We start from the raw sequence: 26,260 nt of genomic DNA on the forward strand, positions 1-26,260 counted from the left end.
AGTCATATCCAAAGTTGAAAAATATCTTGCTTTACCAAGCAAGTCTAGTATGTCTTCAAGGCGTGTTAAAGGAAATTTGTCATTTATTATTTTGTTGTTGAGTTTTCTGTAATCGATTACGAGTCTCCATTTCTTCTCATCATCTGATGATTTCTTGGGTACGAGTAGGATTGGTGAATTGTATGGGCTTTTAGAGGGTTGTATTATGTCATCGTCAAGTAATTTTTGGACTTGCGATTTAACAACATCATTATGACTATGTGGTAGTCTATAATTTTTGATGTATGTTGGCACATTATCTGAAGTTGAAATATGTTCCGTGTAGAAATTGTTGCAGGATATTTGTTCTCCTTCCATCAAGAATATATGTTGAAATTTAGTTACCAGTGAGATAAGTTCCTTATCGTCACATTTGTTATGTTGCGTTCCTATTTGTAATTTATTTAAAAGTTTTTGTGAACGTGGTTCATTATATTTGTTACAAGGGTCTTTATTAACTTTATAATACTCGTTCAAAGGACGGGTTTTAAAATTTAGTGTATTTAGAGTAACACTGTGTTCATTCGTGTTCAAAACTCGAATGTGGCAGTTTCCTCTTGCTGGTAGTATTGTATTTGCAATGAAAACACCTTTGTCAATTTCTTGAGAAATCAACAATGTATCATCATCGAAATACATGTCTATAGGTAATATATGTTCTGTTCTTGCTTGTAGAACAATTGGTTTATATGATATGGGAATAGTTATCTGTTGTTCATTGTGGGTAACTGTTAACGAAAAAGTGTAATAATCAATATTACATTTAAAAATGGTTAGGAAATCTCTACCGATGATGCCATCTACCTCAATTGGAAAATCCTCTTCCACCACCGAAAATTCATGCTTTAAATTTATATTTTCAAACATTATATGAAGAGTCGTGATGCCTATGGAATTTATATAGTTGTTTGTGATACCAGATAATATACATGTTTTATTCGAATTATAATTTAGATTAAACTTGTTTTTTATTAGTGACACATCTGCTCCTGTGTCGATTAATAATTTTATATAGTTGTTAGTGTCATGGCAATGAACTTTTACATAGTTCGATGCATGTGGGTTGAATGAGTAGATATATTTTTTTATTTTACCAGAGGTGAATTCTACTGGTTTCCCTCTGGTGTGTTGCAGTTTTCCTGTGCTGCTATTAAGCGAATGTTCCTTCCGTTTCCGTTTCTGTTATTGTTTCTATTGTTGATTTGTCTCCAGTTGTTATTGTTGTTACCTCGATTTATTTGGACATTCCTGTTGTTACTGTTAAGAGAATTATTTTGATTCCTATTTGAGTTGTTGTTACTTTGATTGTTGTGATTTCTTTGACCACTATTATTATATGTATTTCTATTGTTATATCGGTTATTTCCGTTATGGTACCGGTTATTTCGATTGTTATTATTATTATTATAATTGTTATAATTATTGGACCAGTTGCCACTAAGTCTATTGCCATTTGGTCTATTGCCATTTGGTCTATTGCCATTTGGCGTGTTACCACGGTAGTATAGCATTCTTTGGTTCTGTTCAGTGAAAAGTAAACTTTCAGCGATTTCTCTCGCTTCCTGGAAAGTTTTGGGCTGTGACATCTGTACAGCTTGCGAATATGTTGCATTAAGGCCCTTTTTGTATGCCAGTAATGCATTCTCTTCGTTAGTTGCTAGCATCCCTTCAGCTTGTGGCGAGGTTGGCTATAATTTCTCTTTAATAGAGACGCCGTATTTAGGTCTGACAATAGTTTGGCCATTTTATCACTATATTCCGTGATCGACTGGTTGTGGCCTTGCCTAATTTCACTTATTTTTTGTAAGAGAATTGGAACTGTGTCTTTCGGTATGTAAATTGACTTGAGTTTCTCTACTAATGTTTCCATTGAAGTTGGAAAACCTACTGGCGAAACTCTTATCTTCACATTGTGATTGAGTTTGCAATCTACAATGTGCTCTAAGAACTCCTGTTTGTCTTCGTCTCTAATCTTCTTGCTATACAAATTTAATCGTCGCAAGAAAGAACTTAATTCTTCTTGCTTTCCTGTAAAAACGGGTAGGAGTTTTTCTACACTTTCTATTACAGAGTCATACGACGCCATATTTGCTATTTGTGTGCCGTTGTTATTTTGATTACCACTTGTTGTGTGGTTATTTATGGTTATAGCGTCAGGTGTCTGTTCAGTTGATGTCATATTCAAGAGATATTTTCTTGTTTGAGTATATTTTTCTAAAAAAACTTCTTTTAGAGCTAAAAATTCCTCAAAATTTTTGGTTATATATGTTGCTTCTATAAGCCTTTTAAGGTCATCTAACCTATTTAGTTTAATGGCTATCGTGGGCTTAGTATATCCTCTGATACTAGCCTTTTTTGCGTTTTTAAGAATATCCTGAACTTCCCCTATGTATGTAGCAAAGTTTTCCATAAAATTATCAAAATTCAAAACGAGATCAAAATTAGTAACGAGATCGGACAAGAAAATGAAATTCAACACAATTCAAATTCAACAAATTCAATAGAAAAAAAAATTTTTATACATATTTTTTTTTTTGTATATTTTGTATGAGATATAATTCATAGATATAATTCATTATTTATTTTTTTGTTTTTTTTTTTTTTTATATATATAATATTATAGTTATGTCATGATTATTTAAATGTAACAATAAGAATAAAAAGAAATATATATATATAATAATATTATAATTTGTTTAAATATAATAACATGCTAGTGTTTAAACGTTATTAGAATTTAACGCCGTGTGTACACGTTTATGTACATATTTTTTTATGTACTTGTTTATTTTATATGCTACTAATAAAATAATAAATACTATAAATAAAGTTATAATTACTACCTCTATATTTCCGGTGCTTGTAGCTGCATTGTTCTGTAGATTGTTGTTGGTCACCTCTGTCTTCTGTTGGACGTTGTTCTTCGTGTTGTATTCATCACTGGAGAACCATCCCATCGTTGAGTCGTTGATGATGAAATTTGCTGTATTTATAAATTGAGAAGTTTTCTTCTTGAATCAGATGAATATGTCGTTGTTACTGATGAAGACGTCTTATATGCCACGAAATTGAATTCAAGAAACTGTTGTTTTTGTTATTTGTGCACATACTCTATTAATGTTTATTAATGTTCATGAGTTTTTTATTTTTGTTTTGTATAACCGCGCACAGATTTAAAAAGTTGGTTAACATAATTTATAAGATCCTTATGTTTATGTTGGTGTTTTAATAACAAACCTTTTGACTTATAGGTTTGTCCACACACAAAACAGTTAAATTCGCACATTTTTAAAGTTAAATTATGTTACTTGCACTTATCGTTCAATAAATTGTTTTTATTTTATAATTTATATTTGTTTTACATTTTTACCACACAATTAATTTTGTATTTTCACAGTTGCATTTTATTGTTACTACACTTATATAATTACTTGCACTTATCATTCTATAAATTGTTCATATTTTATGAATAATATTTTCGTTTTAAAATTTAGTCCTTCCGATTTAGTATAAATTGTTCATTTTTTTATTAATAATATTTTCGTTTTAAAATTTAGTTCTTCCGATTTAGCATAAATTGTTAATTTTTTATTAATAACACATCGATTTAAAATTTAGTCCTTCCGATTTAGCATAAATTGTTAATTTTTTATTAATAATATTTTCACTTTAAAATTTAGTCCTTCCGATTTAGCAGGATCGCCATGTAATTAGTTTATTGTTACATCTTATAGAAATACTTTAAAAATCAAAGACTTGTCGTTTTGAGTGTTCTTAAGAGACTGTTTTTATTAAATTTTATTTCTTAACTCTAACATCAATTCTTACAACTAATTTCCAATAGAATCTTATGTATCGATTCTATTGGTTGATACTTACATTTACTTACATTTACTTACGTCTAATTGGTTAACCCAAATTAGACGTACATAATAATTTACAAATATTATTTATTTACTTATTGGTCATTTATTCATATCTATTTCACAGTTGCACACATCTGGTAACCAACTGTATTGAGGACAAATCATATTGCATGCATAATCGCTTGCAATATGATCTGTGAAAAACTTAACACAAATTCATGTGTTTAGCATGCCACTATCCAAATTGTCAAATTGCATATTGAAACAATTAAATATGCATATAAATATTTTGTCATAAGGAAATGACAAAATAGACGAGTCAAATTTCTGACTCATAAATTATTTTATATTTGACAATTAGGTTTTTCGGTCATGCTTGATATTTGAGAGTTTTGGGTTGGCATGACACATTAAATACCGCACACAACGTATTGTGTGTGGTCATGGTTAATATGCCACTACAAGATCTTAATAATTCGTTAGTACATTTAGATATTTATTATAAATTTTGGATATTTATTAAAGAAAAAGTGAATCGTTTGAATTCTTCTGCTGAAATTGGTGTACAAACAGAGACTTGCGGGTGAATAAAATAAATTTCTAAATATTAGTATTAATAATATTTAATTTTTAATTAAACTAACATAACAACTGCATAACAAAAATATTTTTTTAATTTAATTTTTCTTTATATAAATCTTGGATTCATTATTAGAATAAAATAAAATAAAAATAGGAAGGAATTTGTTAAGAAACTATATGTGATCTTGAAAATAATTAAAATCATATGAATTTATAAATTCAACTTATAAATATAATTTATTGTTCTTTTTTTTATATAATTACATGGAAATTGAATAAATTTAATGTGGATCTACTAATGCTCAAAAAGAAATGCCATAAGTAAAAGAGTAAATAAAATCGTATATGACTTGTGAAATTGAAATTCGTTGCGACATGAAGTAAGCAGTAGTGCATGACGGACCAAATTTATTTAAATTTCTCGCTAATCGATAAAGTATTAATCAAATTCATGAAATTAATTATTCCGTTATTGGGAATTGTGTTTTACATAGCTTTCATAAGGTGAAACGATTTGAAGCTTATACGATGACTCACAACTTTATCAACAATACTATCCTTCTAATACATTTAAAAAATATGGTTATACGGGTATCACATAAACAATGCTCTTAAGCATTAAATAATTTAATTAAATTTATGTTAAGTTTATAAATGCAACTGTGCAATAATATTAAAAGCGAATATTAGATAAATATCTACAAAATGTTCTCATCAACATTCGCTAAAATAATTAAACCATACATTGAAAAAGTCACATCGCATTTAAATTGTTCTACTTTATTATTATTGAATTCCTATACTTTATAAAGTAAAACCCTTCATTCTATTAACGCAATTGAAATACAAAGAATAACTTAAGTATAATTATGGGATTACTAATCGATCACTGTAGATTGAATAATCACCTAACAAAGTTAGAAATCCAAGCCAACTCAGACTGCAGATATGGTACTGTAGATATGAGTAAGAAACCGCATTGCATGTGCTAGGAGAGTGCCCGGCACCGATGCACAAGCATTAAAAACACATAGGAGGGTATTTCATGGAACATAGGGACTCAATACTAGGAAAGATAGGCCGTATACTGTCTTTCATTAAAGAAATCGGACTTGGAGAAACACTCTAATCCGAATAACAGACACAATAGATCTTTAAGGTTGGAGCATACTATCCCTTTATTCATTATTATGTTGAGGCTAGTTGAGTCAGTGCACCTGAGCACTTTTACTCTATGATAGCTGGGGGGATTCTGTAGAGTCCCGTCGATCTCACTGACTAATTTGAGTATTCCTGATAATCTTCGTGATTATTCAATGAGTGATCTAAGATCTGCACTCTAATCCGAATAACAGACACAATAGATCTCTTATGTCGCAGTATACTATCCCTTTATTTATTATTATGTTGAGGCTAGTTGAGTCAGTGCACCTGAGCACTTTTACTCTATGATAGCTGGGGGGATTCTGCAGAGTCCCGTCGATCTCACTGACTAATTTGAGTATTCCTGATAAACTTCGTGATTATTCAATGAGTGATCTAAGATCTGCGTACCGCCCCATGTGGTTAGTGATTACTCTGAGATTAGATAGTATATGTGTACATGGAAAGTAATACGGGAAAACACATGGAAAAAAAAAAGGAAGAAAGAATTTGTGTATGTATTGATTTCATTTTTTAAACCTTTTCACCTTTTCAACCACTCAATACAAAATGCATTTTAAAAATCAGAAAGGAAGAAATCTACAGTAACCAGGCATATTGCGTAGGGAAACCTCACAATTCAAAACAATTTTTGATCTTATTTTTTTTTTTTTATTTCGACTAGATTTTATTCTCTGCTAACTCGTTTAATTAAAAGCTTCAGTTAGCATGAATAAATCAAAATTAGGATTATCTTTTAAACTTCTACACGATCACTTAAGTTATATAGTTCGAAAGATGCTATTAAATCAACACTGATAGCAACTGCAATAACTTTGTCCAATCTATATCTCTTAGTAATTAAGGCTTTAATAGGATCGTATATTCTACATACAATAAACTGTGAATTTCGTTTCCCGAGGGCTAATTTTTTTTATCTCTAAATGATGTTTTTTTTGTTTTTTTTTTCGTTATATTATATAAGCATTAGCTCTCTGTGTGCCTGGTTTGTAAACATATTCTCCTCAATCTTCTTTTCTCTGTAACCTAACCTCGTATTTCAGTTGACACATATGCCTATATTTTTGTTGTGACAGTTCCAGTTGTATAAGCATACACAATATTTTAAACTGTTTTTGTAATACTGCTTCAATCCAAAACCAATCTAATAATTACAATCTATTATTATTATCACAAAATTTTATTATTGCAATGCTAGACATATTTACAATATATATTATGAATGTCAAGAAGATTTACTCTTAGTCTGTGAGAACTTCGTCATAAATAAACCAAAAAAGAAATATAATATTGATTAAACCTAAATTTTATATTGAGGTTGTGTGCAATGATTTTAATTACCAAAAAAAATGACATAGCGCAAACTCTTATCTATAACCAACGTGGACAACATTTAACAGAACACTTAGAGCACAAAACTCCATATTTATTCTCGGCAAGTACACATGTCACTCGTTTCATAAACGTAATAGTATTGATCATATAATTACAGCATTCATGGTTAGCCAATTTTTGTACCTTTGAGACGGATATCCGCTCAAAGGGGTTAAAATTAAAAGTTTTGAATATATAAACCACTTATTTAAAACTTGATACTAATTATCCACTATTATAAGCAATATTCCACATATTCTAATATAAACCAAATTACATACTTCGTTTAAGTATGAGTTAAAATCTTTTTGGGTGACGTCCTTTAAATTGAACACGAAACATATAGTCATAGACTGTAACAATTTTTTTAAATATGAAAATAAAAATCTGGTTTGAAAGAATCGTAGGTGGTGTCATAATAGCATTCACTGGCCGTAATTAGTTCCTCTATGTAAAGTGATCTTTGGTGATCCTATTATACGAAAATAGTTTGTTACGATCATACTTAAACGGAAAAAATGTGATCTAGAAAATGGTCAATTTTAAAAAAGAGATAAACAAATAAACTTAAACTAGACCTGGGCACAGGCTAACAAAGAAAAACAAAATTTTTTTAAAAAACTAACATAAGGACTCTATTCTGAAGTATTCCCGATAAAGTTGCAGGATAGAAACGGTTCTGTACATGAGGGGGATTATTTTGATACGAACAAACCGGACATATTACTATTGTGACGATATAGTGACGATGCGTTAGGCATTATTAAGCCTCTTCTCTGGAAAACGAAAAAAAAAAAAAGTTGTAAGTAACAGATAAAATATCTAACTGTACTAATCACTTTAAAAGAATTAAATCAGTATTAGTAAGAAACTAGAATGAGGTATTTTGAAACACTAAAGGTCTTAAAAAATCTTTAACACAGAAAATCTCCAATATTTCAAAAATGGTTCATACAAATAACATCAGTTTTGACTCCTTCAAATATACTAAAATTTGATTCATGTTATAGCCTTTTACCAAAATTTAAATTTTTCATATATCAATACCTAATCACATTTACTATTTAATACTCATACGTCATAGAAAGTAGTTGCATTTTTTTGCATTTATTCAGCATCAGATGGTATCTTCTATATCAGGGTTGTACAGACCAGATGCGATCGCGGGCCAATACAAATAACTGTACAGATTGGAGGGTCACAGAAACAAATACTTACGTTCATAGTTGTTTTCGACAAAAATAAAAATACGGCTATAACGTTATATTTAGTTTTATTAATTTATCAATTTAAATTCATTTATTTGGTATACCATAAAAATATGAAATAAAATAATGTAGTTTTACCAGTTGACCAAAAGAAAATGTGCTTAGATTAAAAACATATCGCAGGCCGCACAAACACTAGCCGCATGTGGCCCGCGGACCGTACTTTGGACAGCCCTGTACTATATATATGACTAAGGCGCATACAATTGCTAATGTATATAAATAAAACAATTTCGAACTAGTCAAGTTTAATCTATACCAAATGAGGGTACAACTAAGGAGACTTCCGAACGAAGTTTCCAAAGTAATCGTCCGAGAGTAATCGCGAAATTTCTATGTAGTGTAAGGTAACACATTACGACAAGTATACTTCAGTGAATGAAAGAAGTAGGGTTAAATTGAAAATAATATTAAGTTATATAATGGTATAATTATATAAAAATAAAAATTAATTACAAAAATAAATTTTTATAAAATTCAACTTTACACCAAAATTTTATCATTTTTCAAAGAGAGAGAGAGAGAGAGAGAGAATTATTCTAAAATTTATTTATATAAATTGCACTTCATAAAATAATGGGAATTAAATTATAACATAAATTAAATACATATACTACATATAAAACTACTAGTATATAAATATAAATATACTACTTAAATTTTTATTGAGTAGATATTAAAACAGAGTTTTGAACATAGTATCTGGATGTGGGTTGCCTAATAAGTCAGTAACACATGATTATAGATGATAAGTTGACGATAACTGCATTAAATAACTTTTTCAACAATTCCTGTATATGTTTTATTATAACCTAGTAATGTTTAAAACCTTAAGTCTAGAACATGTCTCTGATAAAAGATTTTCTATTTTTTTAACAGTTGTTTTCCATGTACAAGTTTTGGTGAATTTGTCCCTAATTACAACTGAGTATATTGAAAATCGACAACGAGTGACTGCAGGTTATAACAGAATAAAAGCCAATAAATAAATCGTAAAAAACAAATATGGGTTTTTAGGCCATACTATGCACAAACCCTTCATGTCACTCGGAAATGGAATTCACAAGAAAGAAGAAGTCGCTGTCGACCAAAGACTACATGGAGAAGAACAATAAACAGATAGTCGGACAAATCTTTCAGTGAACTAAGAGGTGATAGAAATAATCGGATATTTTTTGTGACTAGACTAAGTTCTTAAATATATATTTTTGAACATGTCAATAATAATAATAATAATAACAGGACAATAATTTGCGAAGGTTTTGAATATGAAATTAAAAAAAAAAATAGCACACGTAAAAGAAAAATTTTTTGTTTTATTTCGAGAATGCACTATCTCTTTCCAGAGCAATTGCTCAAATCTATTAACAAATAGTTTCTATTCAAAAAATTGGTTCCTTTCATAATAATTGACTTTGTAAATCAAATTCAATATTGATTGAATTATGTTATGATGTGCTATCACATTTACTATATAACTATATATATTACAATTGAATCTGAACTAGGAGTCTCATTTTTCTGAAGGTATAAAATAGTGCTATACCATTACCGTATTTACATTGTTTAAAATCAATATATATATTCAAAAATAAACAGAAATTTTACTTCATTATTATTATATATCTACCGACATATAACCTCATTTTCGACAATTATATCGACATATAACCTCATTTTCGACAATTATTTTACATAGTTATTTAGTGTACATCTTGAGTTACGTTATGATAATCTTATGATGTTTATTTTAAATGCTCAACAATTATCATTTCACTATATACTATATTGTTGTAATATATTTATATACTATATTTACTAATTAAATTATTTGAGGGCTTGATGTACTTGGGCATCAAGACATTCCTGTATACACAAAATAGGAATATCCGACACAAGTATTTGCAGATTCTCATCAATGTGTAATGAGGAAGAATCTATGGAACATCTGATGCACTAGATCACAGAAGACACAAAATTTTAGGTGCATATTAACTAAAGGATGAAGACCTTTAATAAGTCTCTCAGAAACTGAAACTGGTTCGATGGTAAATGTCTAAATACAAAGGGGTGCAGAATAGATCAAGCTGGTCACAGTGCATAAAGACCTTCGCTTAACCTATAAACCATTAACATTAAATACTAACTAAATGATAAGTCCTAGGTAACCAGGAGTGTTGGTATTTTTTGTCATCTCATATACATATTTTGTTCAAACACAATTAAGTAGGACTGATAGTGTTATTCTAAATTTATGAAGGTGCTATCATAGATCTTAAGCTCGTGTTGGTATATCTTCTTATAATAAAAATAACAATAACAATGATATATATTATATCTTTAGTGTTGAAAATAATTCCTCTGAAGTAGTTAAATTGCAATAATGCAAAATTTTGAAATAATATTTGAAATAATATTTAGAAAGATTTAAAGGCATACATAAACAAAATGGAAACATACATGTTGGAAACAAATCTGATCGCTTTTAAATTGACTTCTAAGAACATATTTATAATGAAACTACTCTATTATATATTAATGAAAAAATGTTTATGAGAAGAAAAATATTGTAAATGATTTAAAAACAATGATTTGAGTTTTAATAATTATTTCAACAATTTAATTACCTTACTCACTAAAACATAAATCGAACGTAAAATATTCCTTGGTCCATTAACATTTTATTTACAATGTATATACAAGTTATTGTAATAAATTTTTTCGCATTTAATATATTATTTCATATTTCTTTATTTATTTTAGAAAGTTTTAATTTTTCAAAATTAAAAATGAGTTATTTAAAACCAGGATTTGAAAAAAATTCGGTTAATAAGTGGCACGTGTGTGCCCGCTTTGCAGCTGCGACTACGAATTCGCAACTGGTGCCTTGCTCCTGAAAAATCCGCAAATGGACGAGCATGCACTTAACCGAAGGCTACGTTATCCTTGCTATTTGGACTCTACTAGTATTTTCATATAATTTTTACTGTTCATGTTTTAATTTAATAAAAAACTTTTTTTTGATTTTATTATTTAATCGCTGAAACATATTTTTTTTGTTGGCGTTTATTTTTGAAACCTTTGCGTTTGGCTTCAATATTTGACGTTTCACTTTTTAAACTAAACACCATAAACGCCGATTTTTTTAATTTTTTTTTGTATTAATTTTAAATTTTTTATTAAATATTGTGTTTTGATTTTTATACGAATGTTGCACTCTTTCAGTCAACACGGATTCTTTCTTATTGAATATTTGATTTTATTTAAACTTTGCCAGCTTCACAATTCACGTATAATTTTGTTCCTCTTTTTGATTTTGGTGTTTATTCAATTTCGTTTTCTAGTATTAGTTTTATACACCTTTGCATTTATTTTCGATTTTATTCTACATCACAATTGCTTTTATTGCATTTTTAGTATTGCTTGAAACCAAAAACAAAAAATAAACGTATCTGATTTTATTCAAAAGGATAAAATATTTTACAAATTTTTTTTATCACTAAGTTTCCACTCTATTCATCCGCACACCTAAAAGACGTCGATTGTAAATTGTCTTCTGCTCTCTCTCTTTTCCGACAAATTCATACACTCGTACTCTACATTAATATTCTTTATCTCTTTATTTTCTTCTTTGTAAACGTAAAACAGTGTTGCTACCTACAATAAAATGTATGATTTTCATTCGCGAAAAAAGAGTTTCAAAAAGTGTACTAACTTTTTTAATAATGTTTTTATGTAGTAATTTATTTTCTGTTTTTAATTTTTTTTTTTGCGGCAACGATAAAATGTATGATTTTGTTTGCGAAAAAAAAATTTGAGAAACTGTAATATTTTTATTTATATTATATATAAATTCATATCCAATTTTTTTATTGTTTTAAATTATGTTGCTACTACGATAAAATGTATGATTTTGGTTTGCGAAAAAAGAATTTAAGAAAGTGTAGTATTTATTTAATAATGTTATAAATTAATTTATTTTCTGTTTTTAAATTGTTTTGCTGTAACGATAAAAAGTATAATTTTGTTGACGAATAAGAATTTAAAAAACTGTAGTAATAATTTTAACAATATTATATATATTTATTTATTTCTTATTTTTTAATTGCTTTCAATTATGTTGCTACTACGATAAAATGTATGATTTTGTTTGCGAAAAAAGAATTTAAGAAAGTGTAGTATTTATTTAATAATGTTATAAATTAATTTATTTTCTGTTTTTAAATTGTTTTGCTGTAACGATAAAAAGTATAATTTTGTTGACGAATAAGAATTTAAAAAACTGTAGTAATAATTTTAACAATATTATATATATTTATTTATTTCCTATTTTTTAATTGCTTTAAATTATGTTGCTATTACGATAAAATGTATGATTTTTGTTTGCGAAAACAGAATTTAAGAACCTGTAGTAATTATATAAAAATATTATGTATTAATTTATTTTCTGTTGTCAAATTGTCTTGTTTTAACGATAAAATGTATGATTTTGTTTGTGAAAAAAGAATATAAAAAACTAGTAATTTTTTTAATACTAATATGCATTAATTTATTTTCTGTTTTTAAATTGTAAATGTAGTTAATATTGTATCACAACAGAAAGGGATGAGTATATTTTTACTTTTAAAATAATAAATAAAACCTGCTAAATACATAATTTTTCGTTATTCAATTTGACAAAAAAATTAAAAATCATTGACATAAATTTATAACAATTTTTCAATATTAAATAATATAAGCTTTTACTTCGTGTATTATAATACTACGTTTTCAAGTTTTACAATGGTTTTATTTTATTTTATTCCGACATTTTGTTAGTCGGAATTTTTATTTTGACAATTGGTACATTTTTTAATACATTGATGAGCAATCAGCTGGAAATTTATTATGGAAATTTGGGTTATTATTTTTAAATAAATATTGAAAAATTTATTATTTTTTAAAAAAATGAAATAAACTGAACAAGCAGTTTAAAAATGTATATTATTTATAGAAATTTGAAAAGTCTTTCGTTTGGTATATAAACAATAGGTCTTTGATACGTTTTGCTCAAATCATACAAAAAAAAAACAAATATTGATTTATTTAAAAATACTTCTAATACAGAATTAATTAAGGCTATAAAGAACACAAAACTAGAGTAGTACAATTTTGTGAAATTTAAGGTCAAAGTAAAGTTTATAAATTCAGTAACTTCTATAGTATAGAAAATTTGTTCAAGAAATAGAAAAAATAAATAACATTTTAATATTTCAATTCAAATATTAAATAGGTATGAAAAACCTTAACAAATAAATCATGTTTTAAAATTTATTCATAAATAACAGTCCAGCTTCCACAGCAACGTTGTTAACTTGGCACTAGCAATGTCTTAGGTCTGTTCCACGAGCTACTCATAGTAGGTCTGTTCCACGAGCTTCTCATAGTAGGTCTGTTCCATAAGCTACTCATAGTAGGTTTGTTCCACGAACGTTGGTAACTTGACACTAGCAATGTCTTAGGTCTGTTCCACGAGCTACTCATAGTAGGTCTGTTCCACGAGCTACTCATAGTAGGTCTGTTTCACGACCTACTCATAGTAGGTCTGTTGCATAAGCTACTCATAGTAGGTTTGTTCCACGAGTTACTCATAATAAAACTCAAGTATAACATAAGTAAAGCACAAACTGAGAGCGTAACACAAATAAACTGCCAAATTACGCTCTTTACACAGATTTTCATAGAACAGCTTTGTGAAAAGTTTAGTAAGAACACCAGTGCCGCGCAAATAAACAACACAAAAATTTAAATTCAAATCAAAACACCTGATTCACACATCAACACAAATTTTAATTGAAATAAAATGTAGGAGTAAAGTTTTAGAAGCATTTTCAAATTTCGACAGGGATGTTACGTTCTCTCGGATGCTCTCATTTACTCGAAAATTTGATGGTGGAACGCACTTGTGTATAAAAATGATAATATGAAGTTTTACTTTTATTAGTAAAAAAAGTATAGACGTTTTATATTGATTAAACAAATTAAATCTTAGCTTTAAAAAGAATAAAACTTTAATACTTTTCTTAGTTAAGTTACTTATATACATATAAACATGCATATCTTGTGAAATAAAAATTGTTAGATGAAACTTTTAATATAAATTTAATAAGTTTATGTTGACTAATTCAAATTTTTTTATAATTTTATTTCATACAAAAATTAATGTACGTTTCTGCGAATATACAAAAAAAAAGTTTTATGCACAAAAAAAAAATAAATACTAAATACCTGTGTACAGCAATTTTTGGTATATGACTCACATATGCTCAAATTGAAAATTGCTGTATCTAGCACCTTTTTTACTTAAGACTGCGCCACGTAATTAGTATTTCATATAATTTTCTTTAATAAGGCTTTTGAAACTTGTGGTGTATAAAAGTTATATTATTATTTATATATAATTTCCTTTTCATAATTTAAGGTTAATTACTATAATATTATAAGAATTATTTACTACGATAAAATTTTACGGAAAATAATGTATAGAATATACTATTGTATGTTTATTTACGCTTTATCGCCATTAACTCGGTAATAGTGTAACAATTATTTGTATTTTCTAAAGAAAAATGTTTGACATAATTATGAGAAAGCAGCATAATTAATAATAAATTTTATTATTAATTCCCTTTAATTTGATAAATGAGTTTTAATGTGTCAAACTTGTATGGAAGTTGGTCAAATTCACATATACTTGATAAGAGTAAATAGAAAATATGACAACAAGTCACATTGAAATATTTTAGAAACAATGTAATGTAAAAATAATGTATTAAAATTTCATTTTTTAAATTTATAATTGTTAAATTGTTAATACTTTATAATTACTTGCCTTTTTTCACTCTCTAGTTACAATTGTCTTTAATAGAGATCTGATAAATGTGAGGCGTAAACATAAAAAAAGATTTAAATCATTTTGCACATATTTATTTAATGTCGTTATTAATGCCTATTTACCATATTTCTATTAACATTTTAATTTTCGGTGAATATGAATATATTGTGCTGCTTACTGAGTCACTTGAAGAAATCGTAGAAGTTCGAATATGAGCAGCATATTGACGAAGAGGGTTATGTAGAATTATAAAAATTTCAGTTTAATTCAATCTGAGGAATGTCCAATTTTTAAAACTGTTTTCTAACTGTTTTAATATAAAAATAGTTAAAGTTTTTGAGAAGTAGTACTAGATTCTCACTTTCATTAATTTTAAAACTATTCCATATATCAATTACGACTTGCTCTTAAAAAATTTGTTATTTGATTAATTTTGATTTAATTAAACTCCATATTCTTGCAGTATAGGTCATTTTCCCAGGAAATGATACATATTTTCAATTTCTTCTGCATTAAATACTTGCAAAATAAATGTTTGATGGTTTATGTATTCACCACTATTTACTACTACTATTGTTCATTTCCCCCTAGTGGGGTATAGGGCCTTAATAATTCTTCTAAATGTGACTCCATTTCGTGCTTCTCTCTAGATGTCGTTCTTCTCCACGTTTTCGCTGGCTTAACAAGTCTTCTTCTGCCTTGTGAAATCCAAACCAATGCTTGCCTCGCTATTCAATCTCTCGGTTGTCTAAGCGTATGGCCTATCTACTCTTACTTCCTAATTTTTATCTCATTTTGTGCTGCTTGGCTTATATATTTAAATTAGTTTAATTAAATTATTCCGTTGAAAGCAGTTACTGCTAGTTATATGGTCTATAAATTTGTATATCATTTTTTCACCACATTTTTTCTTTAGCTGTTTTCATTTAATTTTGAGCGCATTATTAATTGAGCTATTCTTTTATTTCATGTTTCTGTGCCTAACTCTTAGTTCTGATATATTCTATATGGAGTACTTATTTGGTTCCGTATATTACATATATTATATATTACCATATATCACATGATATACGTATAATACTTCAGAAATACAAGATTTATAAAATATATGTATATGAGAAACCTCGAGTTAAAAAAGAGTATATGTGCTTAAATGCACTAGCTCAAAACAGCTTCAACATAATAATAACTATAACTTAAAGTGTGGGAGAGGTAATGGGACATTTTCGCCAGAATTTCAAAATAAATGTTATTCTAATGTATTTAATTAATTATTATATAATTAATTTATCTAATATTATATAATTTATCAAAATAAATTTAACTAAATGTAAAATAAACGGCTAATTCAAAATTAGCCGTTTATCTAAACATACATATATTTATAACTTACAATTTAACTTTGTTATAAACTATGTTACCTTTTATAAATCAGTGGCGTCCTGTATTTTTTGTCATATATATATAATTTACATTAGCCAAAAACTTACTTCGAGTAATAGTAGAGTAAAGAGAGTATTAGCTCAAGAAATTTAATAAATATAAAATTATTAAAAAAATTAATATTAGTTTCAATAGATTTTATTATATTAAATGAATAAATATTATACAATCAGTGTACACAGTAAGCAATATATATTTATACCGGTTTCGATTGGTAAATCTGGTGTAGTTGTTTCCACCGATATGCCTTTTTAATGCACTTTTTGTGGAATTTTCATTTCCGATTGGTGAATCTCGGGCGAAAATTATAGCACAGGAGATTATTTTATAACACTCTAGTTATATTGCAAGGTTAGTAATATTACCCTGAAATTAATAGCTGATTTGTATGATTTGAAAAATAAAGTGTGGTTTCATTCAACGTAGAATAGAAATAAACAGGATACTAGCTCCCAACAGAGCATAGCACTGCGACCATGGTTGATCTTTAGTGCTGGAACATACCCTAACCGAATAGAAGACATTTAGAGTTCCGAATGGAAACCAGAATGTCAGCCGTTGTGAACCTCCTAATGTCAGAAGAGGAGAGTAGTTCTCGATCCAGTGACCTACTCCTGAGCAGTATTTTAAAAAATATAAATGCCTGCTAAAAGAAGAACACAAATTTTAGATTGCTCTTAAAATTGGGCAACAAAATTCGACAGATCGAGAGTAAATCTTGAATGAAATCAGGATTACCAATCGACTATGTCATTATAATAGATATAAAAAAATTGATTCTTTGTCTATATGTATTAGGTGTAAATTTTTTCAATGTTTTATGTGTTGTTGACAAAAAAATCAAAAAACCATGTTACTTCTTCTATTCCCGAAGCTACAATCATAGCTTCAATAAGGCTTTTCGAGTAAAATGTGGCTGTAGACAAAAATTCGCAAAGGAGTTAGAGGTCATGCTTAAGTCAGCTTTCGAAAATTTTTTGGGAATTGAGTCAAGTGTTTACACAGGTTAATTTATTTCGATTAATAAATAATTTTTTGAGTCTTTTTTAAATAATTTCAACTACATTCATACTCTGTATGTGTAAAAATGTTTTCAATTTGATTCATTCATTTTATAAAGATTCTAAAAACATAATGTTTATGTATGAAATGCATTATATTTCGATTGTATAATAAAATCGTAAGCAGTTTCTCATGTGTCATTTTGTTTCAACTAATCTAATCGTAGTCTAATATGTTAATAAAAAAAAAACTAATCGTAGTCTAATACGTTAATACGTTATGTTAATGAGAAAAAAATGTAACCCGCATCGGATACAAACCGTGCATTTATAAAAAGGTATCGTGCGTAAAACTACGGAGACGGCAAAAATCGGATGGTCAAAACCTATCAAGTTTAAAAGAAACCAACAAATTAAATACAAAAATAAATGACTTTTGATTTGCTTTCAAGGATGCAGAAGATAAAACTTCATTACCGCAGATATATCTGAAACACCTTATTAATTATTAATAATTATAAAAATATTTTAAAAATTTAAATTTTAAAAATATTATAAATTTAAATCAAACAATGAGATAAGATAATTGAAATCATTTTTGTCATCTTCTTCTATTGTGTTGAATATTATAATAAAAAATGTGTTGAGTTTAATATTACCAATACTAATATTCACTAAATTGTTTTAAATTTATTTAGTTTTTCACTGAAAACTAAAGTAAAAATTGATTAAATGAACTATGAACGGTGGACTACATTTTTTTCTTTACTATCTTTTGAAGTTTCCCTATAGAATATATGAATATTATAATAAAAAATAATAAAAAATTATAATAAAATTAAAACCATTTACTAATTTATTTGTAATTCATTTTTAATTAATTTAAAGACATTAATTGATTTCATTAAACTAAAATTAATTGTTTTAATGATAATTAAAGAATAAAGCGTTTAAATTATCTATATGAAGTGCCCCAGTGAATACTAAGGGTTATTTAAAATACTTATTTTACTTTTCTCATATATTCAATAGATTATATTTCTTTTTTACTTATCTTTAAAAGTTTTCTCATAGAACATATAAATATTATCATAAAAAATGTGTCAAGTTTATTATAATTATTACTATTTACTAACTTATTTCTAATTAATTTTTAATTTATTTAAAGACATTAATTGATTTAATTAAACTAAAATTAATTGTTTTAATAATAATTAAAGAATAAAGCGTTTAAATTATCTATATGAAGTATCCCAGTGAATGCTAAGATTACTTAATTACTTTTTTATTTTTTCTTCCCGTATATTCAGTGGATTATATATTTCTCTTAACTATATTTTAAAGTTTTTTCATATAATATATGCATATTATAATAAAAAATGTATTGTTTTTAATATAACGATTAACATTTACTTATATTCACTATATTATTTTTAATTAAATAAATTGTTTTAATGACAACTAAATAATAAATAGTTTTAATTGTCCATATGATGTATCCCAGTGAATGCTAAGGGTTAATTATTTGAAAGTTTAATAATAAAATAAAATATATATTATATATATAATAAAAAAAAATTTATAAATTTAGTATATAATATATTTATAATAATATAAGAGATCACATCATACAACAAATGTTTACAGTTTCAAAAATATTTATTTTAATTTTTTACTATCTAATATATGTGCTATATATAAAGAAAATCATAATATTTATATTTTATTTATAAAATACAATATTTTTAATATTATTTTAGTACGATTTCGCTCAATGGTCACCCATTTTGTTAATTCAACGAAAATAAACTTTTCTTCCAACATTTGCGTCATGTTTTCGTGCTTTGGCAAGTAAGAACAAGCAACAGCAACAAACTGAAAATAATGTGAAAAGAACGCTAAAATAACACTGCTCCACCCCGCCACATTTATCGCCACAGTCCCCACAACCCATTGCATTTATTTATGATTTTTTAATTGATGACTACTAAATCTTCAGCGTCTTACTAGACTTGTTTGGACAATTGGACGGTTGGACGGTTGCTGTCTGTCGGAAAGTGAAAATTTTTATCGGTCTGGAAAAGTGGAAAATAATTCACAAATTTTCTTTCTTGATTCCAAGAAAGTTTTCAAATGTGAAGTTATTTGAATAATTCGGTAAAGCCTTCAAAAATTTGGTATGATAGCTTTTGGTGTTAGCATAATTGATAAGACACTAGCGCTAGAATACTAATTGCGTACATTTTAAGATAAGAGTACAGACAAAAAAATTCATAGTCCAGAAAAGAAAGTTGACTTTATGTCCCAGGCATACATACATATTATATATCAATATATAATATATAGAGAATTTTCAAATTATATTTACGTATTAAAGTAAATAAATTTGAAATAAATTTATAATAATAAAAAAATATTAATAAAGAAATTAATAAAAATAACTAAGTAAATAATAAATTTTTTAATAAAACTATTAATAAAATATATAAAAAAAAATATGATATAAAAATAATAAAATAATAATAAAAATAATAATATAAAAAAATTTTGTTATGGAGACTATATGGATATCAATTTTTTTTTCTACATATAATAATATGTATATATACACATATATAAATTAAAATATAAACATGTATCCATGTATATGTACTGTAGGTTCGTAGCCGGAAATTTAGTTTAGGGTGCTTTCAGTTAATTTACGTTATTTAAACATTTATCATTCATTCATAACGAATATACATATACATATATACACAGCTTAAACCTCTCCAGTCCCCTTTCGTTTGTTTACATATGTATCTGTCCACATATGCAAATAATTCAGAAGTACTTACATTGACTGTTTCTAACAACTGTCGCATCGACGAGGGATTGACTGAACAGATAATAGTTTTGAGTGAGTGCTCGAGATTTATAGAAACAAATTAAATAGAATTTCGAAAAGATAACGAATGGAAAAAAAATATATAATCACAGTTTTACTATCACTGTTATTATTTCTATACAAACAGCTGTTTTACTACTTCGATTCTCAGAGCGAAGGACCTAGCAGTCCAATTCTACTTATACTTAGTTAACTTTAAGAATTTACTTCTCTGATTCAAATACTTGAGATACTAAAAAAAAGGAAGCTAAGAAAAAAGTTACATTCAACGATATTAACTGTAAAGACAGGGAGACATATCGGCGAAGTGTCTATATGATACAACTGTAAAACCAGTGAAGGACTGTCGCACAAACAAGCGTCAAAAAAATTATATGCCTTTAGTTTACTGCTTAGATTTTATAACTATGGATTGTGGATTATTGAATTCCACCAAAGAACAGTTAAGATGGATTTCACAGTCGTTACTCAATCGTCAACACTGATTTAAGTCATGCTTAAATCATTAATTTTGCTAGCTTAAGTCATATTTAAGTCATCTTTGGTATTAAAGTCGCAACTGTAAAATCGAATCTTTATTTCTTTAAATACTGACAGTAGGGCTAAGCACAATAATGATTTAGTTATAGTAGAATGAACGATTGATGTTATTTTTTAGTTGAAGTTAGAAACTTAGGGTCGCACTTTTTCTATTCATTAAGAGAGCTAGATTCTATTTCCATAGCTCGTGTCAATGGCTTTGTAGCCAATACCAAGTGGTTATAGGGACAGGTGTCAAATTCTTAGGGTATCAAATGGACCTCATGGTCTAAGTGAGTCTTTGGACGGCCCCAGTAACCTAACCTAACCTAGAAATATTTCTAAATGAGCTTAGAGAAATCTAGCAAAAATGGAAGGCATGCAACCAAATCGTTATAACACAGAATTGTTGTTTCTTAGCATTCAGTAAGTGGTGTGAAATCAAGAAACAGCCCTGTCTAATACTGAACTAGTTCTGCACATATATACTGGTGAATTCTTGCGTTAACCTTAGTCAGAGTTAGTTACTCTCTAGTGGAAATAACTATAGGATCAGAAGGCAACTATATAATACACAGAGACAACAACTTGAGATGAGACTATTGCGATAGTCGAAACAGAAACTAATGAGAGAATGTGCCCGTAAAAGAATACTCTTTTCGAAGAGTATTATTATTAGTGCAAAAGCAACATCAAACGAATCCTGCACAAATGTTATAGTATTTCAGTATATCAGATAGTTAGAACTCTTTTTAGTAAACAGAAACAAACTATTAGCAGAGCAACCTACAAAGAAAAAAGAAAACATGAAAAAGAGAAGCTACCTTAAAAAAAAAAACAAAAATTAACGAGGTGATTAAAAGCGTAGAAAACTAACCATATTTAAATTAAAAAAAATAAACACCCATCCAATTGATCTAATAACATAGACTATATACTATCAAGCAACATAGCATGCGAGAAACATATACTAAAGCATAGAAGTTCTCGAATCACACCAATGGCTGACGATGTAAAAGGCAGTATGAATCAGGTAGTGAAGTCCCTAACTCAAAGAATAATAGTTCAGAAATGTTATATACATGTAATCTAACAGACCACAAAACATAAATAGGATTGATTAGTAGGTTTCAAAAATAATTATGCGACTTCACATCCGTACTGATGATTATTTCATCAGTTCTAATTCATACATTGAATACCTAGAGAGCTCATACTATGCACCATAGAATGAGTTTTATATAGGAAAAACAGAAGATAACTTCCTGACTTCATAAATATCGTGGAACTTACATATTCTGCGTTACAACTGTATGTGGTAAGGCAGCCATTAACAAGTTAGACAGTAACGGAACTACAAGTACATATAGACTAATACCGCTGTGAGTATACTGTGTATTTTGAGTTATAAAATTACTGTCAGAGGAGTTAAGTAGTATTATTAGAAGTAATATATAAAATAGATCTATTTTTGTAATTTAGTTTTTAATTTTTGGTTGGTTTGGTTTTTTTAAGGATATTAACTTTTATTTCTAGGGTTAATTTTTCTATTTCTGTTTCTAAGTTACTATAATGTTTTTCTTTTTGTGTGTTACTGAAGATTTTATATACAATAAATATAAAATATATAATGTATTTTATATACAATAAAAAAATTTTAACAGAAGGAATAAAAATAGAATATCTCAATAAAAACAAGATGGTTCCATGAAATAATTTAGAACACTTAATTAGAGACTTAATTAAAAGCATATATTGTGTAGTTAGTTGTCATCTCAAGTAGTTATTATAAGGTTACAGTTTGTTCCTTGAATTAATTTATGAATATGAGTATGTTTTTAATCCCTACTATAGATTCTGGCATAGTAGGTATGTCTAGTTTTGAGGAATGAATAAAATTATTCATAATTTGTATATATAAAGTGTTATATATATCATATGTGCAAAGTATATTTCGAGAAAGTAGTTAAAAAGTGTGGTTATGTGATAAATCTGACAATCAAATTAAAATGATGCGTCGTGTGACTCAATTATTTTACTTTTTCATGTCAGATTTAAATTTTTGACAGCTAAAATTATAATCAAAACTCTCGTGTGAATTCAGTATTAAATAATATACCTACATATGTACGTACATACATATACATATGTGCGTAAAATAATGACTAATCTTAAGTAAAATATAGTTTGTATGATGTCCAAACTCTTCTCCAAACCACTGTACTGGTGGCAGTATTGTTATATATTAGGTCGACTTTTTTGTTTAAAAATACATGTACATATTATATATACCATGTATATATATATTTATATATAAATAAACCGTGGAACATGTGTTCTTCTAAAATCCGAGATATGAGAACCATCGCAGCTCCTTGGCAAGAGTAACCAGAGAACAGGTCACACCTGATAACATTATTCACCTGATGTTGATGTCAATAGAAAACTGGAACCTGGTATGTGTATTTGCAACAGAAATCATATAAAGACAAAGGGTAGCAGAGAGAGCTAGAACTGCAGAAATATGTGGTAGTAATCGTTGAATCACCACCCTCCGAAGTAATGCTAAAATGTGATTCCGGAGGAATGTATGGTTAGAAGAGGCATGGTGTTAGGATGAGGTTTAGTATGAAGGCGCAAATACCAAGCCAAAGAGTAAGTCTTGGTTGCGAATCGTGCATACTGAAAGCACGCGCTATCAATATCTTTTGAAGATTCCACATCCTTAGCTCGAATAGCTTAAATAAACAAAAAAAAAATATATAAGCATACATACATACATATATGTATATATGTTAATTCTGCTACAGTTTTTAATAACTGAAAAATGAGATAAAAATATTGATCTGTTTTTTATAAGCTTAGCTGCGAAAACAAAAAAAGAACTATTTTGTTATAAACCTTGTAGTAAATCTACGTTACGTTAACATTATTAAACAATATTTGATTAGATTATATAGATAAGGTACATACCACGTCGTTCTAATTCATTTAACTTTGATTATTAATTCTTTTTTCAGTTATGAACATGTGCATGCTTGTCTCTGGTTCTATCTTAATTTTATTTTTGAAATATGTACGTGACTCATGAGAAAGGCAACAGAAGACCGTATAGCTGTTCGTATGTAGAAATTTTATACAAACCATATTGATAGTTTATATCTATCTATGGTTAGTTTTTATAATAAGCTAACCACAATTTTTAATTAATTTTTTTAAAAAAATTTCCCTTTGTTCTGTCGTTAATTATTTTAAGCATACATACAAACATATATACATATGTATGTATATGCAAGATCGCCTGGGTTAGCGAGCTATTTATATATTTTTCTTTATAAAACGATTAGAGATTTTAGACATGTTATATTTTTTTTTTAGCATTCCAACACAGAGTTTCGTCAACATTTGTCTATGATTCTTGTCGAGGAGTTATTATTCCAAAATCTTTCAGTATCATATAACATAGTTACCTTATTCTTTTGAACCTGTGGGCTTCTATTTTATAATTATGTTATATTCCATTCAACCTATTTCTGTTTTAAACAAGTCTTAAAATTCCACACAAATTCTTTTCTGCCTGAAAGGTTTACTTGGCTTAACTGTATAAGTAAAACTAAGAGTTCTCATCTTTGAGTCTTCTGTGGTAATTACTTACTTACTTACTTGGTTGGCCATTACAGACGTGGGTCGTCCTTGGCCGCGTCGAGTAGCCTCCGCCAGTCAGCCCGATTAGTTGCTTTCTGACGCTAGTTGGTAGTACCGAGCGTTAGTGATCGTTGGTCACCTGGTCCTTCCACCGAAGATGTGGACGTCCTCTATCACGTTTTCCACCTGCTGGTACTGAATCAAATACCGAATCTGTGGTAATTAATTGATTATATAAATGCCTTGTTGTATACTTCTCGACATAAAACTAGATACTATATTTATATCTAGTTTATATAATTTCAGTGTTAATTTTATTTTGTCGAAAGTGACGCGTCTTATGACAAAAAGAAACTATTTAAAAGTTCGAAGGATTGGTATAGAAATGAAAAAACAACAACAAAAATTTTAGTTAATTTATTGAAATTTAGTTGACCATACAACGCTGTTTCGAATATTGCTAAGTACTCATTATCAGTGGTCTTAGGAAATATTTGAATTTTTTAATTAGTTTAAAGTCTGTATATAATTTGTTTGGACTGCAAGTGCCAGGCTTTTATTTTTTAAGGTTGAATTAGCGTAAAAAAAACATTTTTAACAAATTTAACTAATTCTCTATATATTATTTTCATTACAATATGTTATATCTTCAAAGCACCTTGAGGACTTTAAATACTCAATAAATAGTATTTGATGATATTCAAAATGGAACTAAAGTCATTTTATAATCATAACAATCTGAATTCTGGTTTCTAAGCTTAAAGTTATATATGTACATTTAAAAATAATAAAATATAATAATATATAATAAAATAATAATAAAATTAATAAAAAAAATAATAAAAAAAAAAGAAAAAAAAATTAAAAAATTTTAGTTAACGTAAATATGAAGTGAATAAGAATTATATTTTTTTAATATGTAAATTTTCGTAATATGTAATTTATTTTCGTTACAAAATATTTATCTTCCTTTTTTGTTGCAAAACAGTAGTGTTTTGAGATGAAAAATCAATTAATTAATTGTAATTAATTATAATTAACTATAATAAAAAATCTGTAATGACTAAGGATATGAATTTATAGAATATGAATGAATCAAGTAGTTTTCAATTTCATATTACACTTAAAAAATAATTAACGTCGGTGATATATTATTTATTTAAGCAAATATATATATCAAGTAAATGAGAATTATTATTTTTAAATATGTAAACCTAAAATTTTTTTAAATTCGTTTTGTCTTATTTTTTTAAAAATGTTTAAATTTATGGTAATAATAAATTATATAGTTTGATATGAGTTTTGCGGTATTATTTTATTTATTTTTGATAATTTACATTCTACTTTAGAAGGCGTAAAATATGCCTTCTAATAGATTCTTATTAAGCCACAGTACTAGAAATATTCAGTATAACTTATTCTTTTTTATGTTTGGTTAAACTTTAATAAAAAAGGAGTCACATTTATTTATTATTTTTTTTTTTTATTATATTTAAACAAAGAGCAAAGTTTAAATAAATAACAACTAGTCACATTGACTAACAAGATGTTCTTTTAATTTAATATTACAGGTAATGTTACCACTCTAAAGTGAGCAT

Source organism: Teleopsis dalmanni, chromosome X (genome assembly GCF_002237135.1).
Source record: "Teleopsis dalmanni isolate 2A chromosome X, ASM223713v2, whole genome shotgun sequence".
Taxonomy (NCBI): Eukaryota; Metazoa; Arthropoda; class Insecta; order Diptera; family Diopsidae; genus Teleopsis; species Teleopsis dalmanni.